The sequence below is a fragment of the Rana temporaria genome, chromosome 3 (assembly GCF_905171775.1).
Source record: "Rana temporaria chromosome 3, aRanTem1.1, whole genome shotgun sequence".
Lineage (NCBI taxonomy): Eukaryota > Metazoa > Chordata > Amphibia > Anura > Ranidae > Rana > Rana temporaria.
The window spans coordinates 98,577,597-98,586,054 of NC_053491.1; the positions used below are offsets into that span (position 1 = coordinate 98,577,597).

General features: G+C 43.2%; 1 non-coding gene across 1 annotated transcript; it reads right to left on the bottom strand.

The window, feature by feature from the left end:
* Positions 1 to 1,221: 1,221 nt before the first annotated feature.
* Positions 1,222 to 1,379, bottom strand: LOC120933889. Its single transcript, XR_005748149.1, has one exon. It is a non-coding gene; the product is annotated as a U1 spliceosomal RNA (small nuclear RNA).
* Positions 1,380 to 8,458: the final 7,079 nt, after the last annotated feature.

Below are 8,458 nucleotides of genomic sequence, written 5' to 3' on the forward strand. Positions count from 1 at the left end.
TAAAAATCTTTTTGTTAAAAAAAAAGTATACCAATAGAGAGAGATTTTTTTTTTTTTTTTTTTTGAAAAGCCTATGGCGTGTGAACACACCCAAAAAACTCCACCCGGTGCAGAAAAAATGTGCACACACATAAAGAGTGTTCACAAAAACGTGCAGACGGGTACAACGTCAAGTGGTCCTTCTGTGAAGAGGGACCCAAACCCTGATCCCCCGGGGCGTTAGGCTCCAGACGGGGACTGAGGTACTGTGGTCCGAGCAACCGAAGCCGACACGGACCCAACTTCCTCGGAGGGACTGCCGAAACAGAACCCTCCCAGTACTAGGTGGGGCTCCCCCGAAGGGAGACCCCATGAGAGCAGGCGAACTAAGCCAGAAGGCCATGTCCATCCACTCCCAAGACGTTCAGGGCTGGCCCGAGGACCCGCACCCTACTAATCACACAGTGACAAAACGTGCACAACAAAAAAAGACAAAAAAGTGACAAACACAGGCTTAAATAAAATAAAGTGGGGGAAGGGATAGTGGAGAGGAGAGTGAAAGAAGTGGCCATTGTGGTGAAACAATGACCAGGCCCTCCGGCCAGGAATAAAAAATTCCTCCGGTCCTAGCCAAAAGGCCCGGCCCAGGAGGCAGGTGCTAAAAAAAGCGTGTATCTGGTGCAGTGACCGTGGTATCTTAAATCAATGTGTCCCTCACACACAGTGATCTTCAGATACCCCTGGACTGCCACTCCAGGGGCACATGCACCATAGGCTTTTCGTTCCATATCCGACCCCCCGACCGGCCAGTGCAGCCCCCCACCCCTGCCAGCTAGAGAGCCCTTCAAGGTTTTCTTGGGGAGAACTGCCGCTCAGGTAACCGCCTCCACCAATACTAGCCCCTCCAGACCCTCCATCATCCCAGTGGATTTGCATGGCTCTGCCCCGTCCTACCACAGGGCATTACCAGCTCCTCCAACCGGATCGCTGACAGAGATAGCACTTACACCAGCAAGCCAGAAGGCCAGACTAGAACTCGGCAAAAAGACCAAGACCAAGCGCAGCACCCATCCTCACCAGGAGCACCCTTCCAGATGGCTCAGACTCAACCATGGGCCGGCCCCCAGTATTCTGTCGGGCAGCACAGCGTAGTCCCTGCTGAAACCATCCTTCCAGGTGCAATGACGTCATTGGATTGCATCCACCCTCCCCATGTAGGAGGTGCTTCAGCGCTCTGCTGACAACTGATAAGGACAGATACCACACCCAGTCCCAGCCAAAAGGCCGAGAAGCGGCAGGGAAGACAACCACGATCAGCACGGCCAGAGTGTGCAATAGCCGTGCCTCGCCCTGGGAGAACCACCTTCATGATCATGGTGTCTCCCCTGCCAGGTAAGTATACCAATAGAGAGAGATGATCTCCCTAACAGGGGCACAAACAGCAATAAAAAATAGAAAGGGGTTCTATTTACACCAGACAGACTGCCGGCCTTGTCTGAGATAACTATGGGTGTATTTCTTATGTTACACTTTGTTTGTACTGTAATGTTTTTTCTTCGATTTATTTTTGTGTGTTTCTATAAAACAATACAAATGTATATTTGAAAAAAAAAAAAAATAGAAAGGGGTTCTAATCCCTCTACACTCTATCCAAAACAAAAATGTATTTTATTTATGTGTATACTGTATGTGCGTAGTATGCAGTTGGGTCAGCTAATTATACAAACAAGAAGCACTTCACCAGCAACTATATTTTTAGCTGGAGGTGCCTGTGCCATTAGCCGTATCTACGCTCATAATGGCTATGGATCTAAGTGGACTCCATGAATAGACGCATTGGTTAGGTCAGTTGGAGAAGTGAAGTAGTTGTTCATGGAGTGTGATTTGATAAGGCCATTCTTTCACCCACAATACACACGGGTCCTGAGGTCAATAAAATGGAGGAAAAAAAAAATAGGCAAAAAATTGAAACCATTGCAAATAGCAACCAATCAGAAATGTTGTTTCATTCTTCCAGAAGAAGAGAATGAACACTGACTGGTTTCTATGAGCAACAACTGCTCTTGTATGCCAATTGTTCTCCAGTTTTAGCCTATCAGGCCTAGTGTATGCAGCAGTTCCTCAAGCTTATGGCAAGCACTATGTGAAAGCTGTGCTATTCATGACCTAGGGATATTTTAAAATAAACAGATACTATCATCTTTAAATAGCATTTCAGCTAATTGGCAATATGTGACATCACTTCCTTATGTTTTATGTTTGATGGTTTGGGGTTTCCTTTAACATTCCTTATACATTTGCTATAAGCAGACTCCAAACAGGTAAAATACTATATTTAGTCACTGAATGGAAATGAAAATATACAGAAAACAACAACAACAACAAAAAAAGTATAAAGATACTACAATACAAAAATAAATAAAAAAATTATAAAATCAGAATTAATGGCCTGTGACAATGGGCTTTGGGTTGTTGCAGATGCCATCATTTTTAGATGCTTCAGAGATCATTTATTTATTGACAGGTTTATATGGCCTGTAATTGACCTCCTGAGCTGCATTTCAGGGAGTTTTTGTTCACATAAATTTGTATTAGAATTCAAAACCTGTATGATGCATATAAGAGCCCATCAAAACGGGCCCAAAACAGTGACAACAAAAAGACCTTTTAAAGAAAGGTCAAAAGAACTAGGACTAAATGAAAAGTATAAAATGATGTCAGAGTAGAGTCATAGTCAATTTAAAAATGAATCCTGGGCAGAGGGTGTTAGGATGAATCTCATAGAATGAGTAAAGATATGCCTAAACAGGACATTAGATTTAAAGGGGATGTAAAGGTTCGTTTTTTATTTTCTAAATAGGTTCCTTTAAGCTAGTGCATTGTTGGGTCACTAACCCTTTCCTTCTATTTCCCTTCTAAAGGTTTTGTTTTTTGTTTTCTTTGTCTGAATTTCTCACTTCCTGTTCCTCCTCAGTAAGCTGTTCAGTAAGCTGTTCTGGCTGACTAACCACCGCTCAGATGGTGGTGGCAAGTTTACTGATGAGAAACAGGAAGTGAGAAATTCAGACAAAAAACATTTAGAAGGGAAATCGAAGGAAAAGGTAAGTGAACCTATTTAGAAAATAAAAAACAAACCTTTACAATAGGGTTAGTTCCCCTTTACCCAAAAACCACCTATGCAGGCAAAGAGTGCCTGTAGACAAAAACAAACTGTGCAGCTTCGACCACATTTGAATAATAACATTGCTATAGGGTTAGGCCATTTATGTACCTCATGAGGCCTGACTGGAGAACTTCTAGAGATGGCAACATTACGTCTTGCCTTTTTGCTAGTACATTTACATTCCCAGGGGATTCAAACCCCCTTGCTGACTCTATCAACCCTGTCCCAGTAGCTCTGAGCTCATCGATGCTGTGATGGAGGAGATAGTGGACCACACATGGGCAGGGGTTGGAGAGCTCGCTGCTGTGATGGAGGAGATAGTGGACCACACATGGGCAGGGGTTGGAGAGCTCGCTGCTGTGATGGAGGAGATAGTGGACCACACATGGGCAGGGGTTGGAGAGCCCGCTGCTGTGATGGAGGAGATAGTGGACCACACATGTGCAGGGGTTGGAGAGCCCGCTGCTGTGATGGAGGAGATAGTGGACCACACATGGGCAGGGGTTGGAGAGCTCGCTGCTGTGATGATGGGGGCAAGCAGTAATGTTTGGTAGGGTCTTAGCAAAATCCCAGCAACAAGAAAAGATGAGATGATGCCTTTTCTGGGAGTTTCTTTAGGCAGTATTCAGGATTTCTGTAAATGGTCTACACCTATAGTAAGGGCATTATTTAACTTTGGTCAAAGCTGCACGTTTTTTGTTTTTTTTTTGTTATCTATAGTTGTCTCTTCCCTCTAGGTAGTTTTTGGTAAAGATGAACCAAACTTTTAAGTAAAAAATGTAAGGATGAAGCAATCTGACACAACAGGGCCTAAACTGTTGCATCTAGTGGTGCATCCAATGAACCTACTACAAGTGGAACCTGCACTCCCTTACTACTACAGTGCAGTCACTGTCACCACTAACACTGTCCAGGTCCTAACAGCTTGTAGTCCAGCGTCCCAGCAGGAGCTGCTATTTGTGCAGGCCAACAGTAATGTTTTCTTAGCAGATGAGTCTTTGAAAGACGTGGCCATACTCTGTGTCCTTTTATACCAGTTCAGGCACAGAGAGGGGGAACTGACACATGAGTCCAAGCTTTAAATAGTGTTAACAGATTTAACTGTTCCTTTGCTATAGTCAATGAATGGTGATGTCATGTAAGTGAACTTCTGTGTACTGGATGAACTGTGGGGACTGTGCGTTAAATATTCTAACATATTCTATTTAGTGCAAAACTAAAAATATATTATATAAGGCTTTATGAAAATCATTGGCATATGCTTACTATATATGGTCTGAATTTCAGAAGGGTCAAGACGTAGGTGAAGCAAACATTTATTTCGACGACAGGGGACATTTTTATTTTAAATGGCGATTGCCAAATATTAGGCTTGTGCAATTCGTTTCGTAACAAATCAAAATTCGGACAAATTTAGCAACTTTCGGAGGTTCGGAAGCATTCTAATTTTCGAAACAAAGCAATTACGTATAAAAACAAATCCGAAATAAATGATATTGCAAATAGCGAATGCCCGAATGACTTCGGCATAATTAGTTGTTGCGTTAATGCGGCCTAATTCAACAACAAGTCGACTTGTTGTGATCCTAACCACACATCCAACAATAACACTCTCTGCTCTGCTCTGCTCTCTGCTCCTTCCTCACCGCACTGAACTCCCTCTCAAAATGGTGTACAGGGGCAGAGGCTATAGCCGCATGTCAAAAAAGAAAGTAAAATACGAGATTTCGAATCGTTACAAATAACAGCAATGTATTTAGAAAAGTACAAATCCATTCGAAGCACGTTAGGCAGCGCCATTGTGAGAGAGACACGGAAAATCAACTAAACCAAAAAAAGTTACGAATCAACGAAAAACAATGTACTCTACCGAAAGTATGAATTATAAATCAACTAAAAATAAGGCTTACATTATTACGAATCATTCCGATTCAACGAAAAATGATGCTTGCGAAAATACGAATTAGTGTGAACACGAAAAATCCCGTTTAGCCAAATTACGAATGATTACAAATCAACAGGACGGAAAAGAAACTAAACGAAACAAAATTTTCCATTGTGCACAAGTCTACCAAATATACACCAATATCTCCAAAAATCTGCATGCTCTGCTCTCAGGCCTCGTACTTGCTAGAAACTTGCTGGGAGATATTTTTTTGCCGAGGAAACCGGTCGTGTGTACATTTTCGTCGAGGAAACTGTCGAGAAACTCGACAAGCCAAAAAGAGAGCATGTTCTCTATTTCCGTGACGGGAATGGAGAAAATTGGCTTGTCGAGTTTCTCGACGGCTTCACAAAGAACTCGACGAGCAAAACGATGTGTTTAGCCCATCGAGTTTCTCGGTCGTGTGTACGAGGCCTCATTGTTTCCCAGTATATTGAAGGTTCCTGGTATTGGAGTGTAACATTTTTAGCAAGAGCTGCTATCATCTAGGACAGTGGTCATCAACCCTGTCCTCAGGGCCCACTAACAGGCCAGGTTTGCAAGATAACTGAAATACATCCCAGGTGATATAATTTGCTGCTCAGTGATTGCAGTGTTCTAGTCTGCATCTCCCCCAAGGTAATACATAAAACCTGGCCTTTTAGTGGGCCCTGAAGACAGGGTTGATGACCACTGATCTAGAGCAGTGGTCTCCAAACTGTGACCTGAGGGCCAGATGCTGCCCTTTGCTTGATCTTACCTGGCACTTGGGGCACCATTTTCATCCACTAATACCCACAATGGGGCATTATTCCTCCCATTGATACCAAGGAAGGGGCAGAATTCCTCCCAATGACACCAATAATGTGGCACTGTTCCTCTCACTGACACAGAAAATGGGGCATTGTTTATTCCCATTGACTTCGGGACCTTTTCTACTCCCAATAACCAAAGTCCGGCTCCCCTTAAGTCTGAAGGACTTTGTTTAGCAAGTTTGGAGACTCCTCATCTAGAGTGCTGAAATTTTCCATTCCATATAAAAAGTGTTTGAAATTGGTCACCTAGATCAGTGTTTCCCAACTCCAGTACTCAAGGCACACCAACAAGTCATGTTTTCAGGATTTCCCTCAGATGAAACGGCTGTGGTAATTACTAAGGCAGTGAAACTGATCAAATCACCTGTGCAAAATAATGGTAAGCCTGAAAACATGACCTGTTGGTGTGCCTTGAGGACTGGAGTTGGGAAACACTGACCTAGATAGTGAAATGAAGAAGAACTCTGAAGCAAACATTTGCACCTTTTGATACTGGACATATAAATTAATAAAGATATCAGTTCCTTTATCACCTTATTAAGGATTATCTATGATCACCTTAAGAAAGCAGCTAAAGATCACACATACAAAGAACCAAAATGTCACCAAATCATGGAATTCTCCTATAGGGTGTTTGATTTATTACATGATCCACAAGGAAGCAGAATTTTACCTAGTTTTGTTTTAACTAGAGTAGAAAGGGAGTAGAGCATTTGTCACATTTATATTTCTGTCTGTGTCGAGATTCACCCTTTCAGGAAATTGCAAATTTGAGAGGGGAAATTTTCAAATGGGGACACTAGTTCTTGCTCTCAATTCGAGGGATTGACTCTCACTTCCTGTTGTGGCTATGGGACAGGAAGTAAAGGGAAATCTTTCCAATGGGAAAAAGATGAGGAGATTTCCCTTCACTTTCTGTATTTCCCTTCCTTCCTCGATCCAAAAAAGAAAAAAATAGTTATGCCTTTGTTTCTACTTTAAGGCCCGGATTCAGAGAGCAGTTACGAAGGCGTATCTCCGGATACGCCGTCGTAACTCTGAGTTGCGGGGTCGTATCTATGCGACTGATTTATAGAATCAGTTACGCATAGATTTCCCTAAGATCCGACCGGCGTAAGTGTCTTACACCGTCGTATCTTAGGCTGCATATTTACGCTGGCCGCTAGGTGGCGCTTCCGTAGATTTATGCAAGGAATATGCTAATTAGGTAGATACGCCGATTCAGAAACGTACGTCCGTCCGGCTAATTTTTTTACGTCATTTACGTTCGGCTTTTTCCGGCGTAAAGTTACCCCTGCTATATGAGGGGTATCCTATGTTAAGTATGGACGTCGTTCCCGCGTCGAATTTTGAACATTTTACGTCGTTTGCGTAAGTCGTTCGCGAATAGGGCTGTACGTAAGTTACGTTCACGTCTAAAGCAATGACAATTTGCGGCGTAATTTCAAGCATGCGCACTGGGATTCTTTCACGAACGGCGCATGCGCCGTTAGTAAAAAACGTCAAATACGTGGGGTCACAATAAATTTGAATAAAACACGCCCACATCATCCACATTTGAATTAGGCGGGCTTATGCCTGACCATATACGTTACGCCGCCGTAACTTAGGGCGCAAGTTCTTTATGAATATGGAACTTGCTCCCTAAGTTACGGCGGCGTAACGTATCTGAGATACGTTACTCCTGCGGATAGATACATCATTGTATCTAAATCCGGGCCTAAGTCTTGTAGTAGGCTGACAACACACAACAAATTTGTGGACTGGGTGGTGTCAGCCCTTCCCAGTGTGTTTTGCTGAACTAGATCAGTGTTTCTCAACTCCAGTCCTCAAGGTGCCCCAACGGGTCATGTTTTCAGGCTTTCCATTATTTTGCACAGGTTATTTGATCAGTTTCACTGCCTTAGTAATTACCACAGCGGTTTTATCTGAGGGAAATCCTGAAAACATGACCTGTTAGGGAGCCTTGAGGACTGGAGCTGAGAAACACTGAACTAGATGGATCGAAATTTGGCTAGTTCAGCAGGGACACACACAAAAAATAGGTACAGTAATTGATACGAGAAAAGGGAACGTTTTTTTTTTTACACAAAAATGTCTTTCTCATCAAAACACTCTAGCTCATAGCATTTGTTTTTTACATCAGTTTGAATCTTAAAGTGCTAGCAAATTTCCAATTAAAACCTGCAAGTAAGCTTACAAAAAGGCTTACCTGTAGGTACAATGAATATCTCCTGTTCAGGAGATATTAACATCAGCAATAGCAATGTATGCACAATGACGCTCTGCATGACGCTCTGCATTCTGGGCACACAGTGGGTCATGGAATGCATAGCACCGTGCCGTGATCGTGACTCATTTGTCATGCATGGAAGTGACGTCATCAAGCCTGGTCATTCAAAAGCACGGAGTGCATGAAGCATGGAAGGAAGACCAGGTAAAGATGGAAGTGCTACCAGCGGTGACAGCATGCCAGCAGACCCCCCCCCCCAGCCCCCATTGTGACAGCGAGTGGGGGATCTTCTCCCCATACTTGCTGTCACAAATTAGAAAGAACATGGCCGTGTGGGGGCTCTG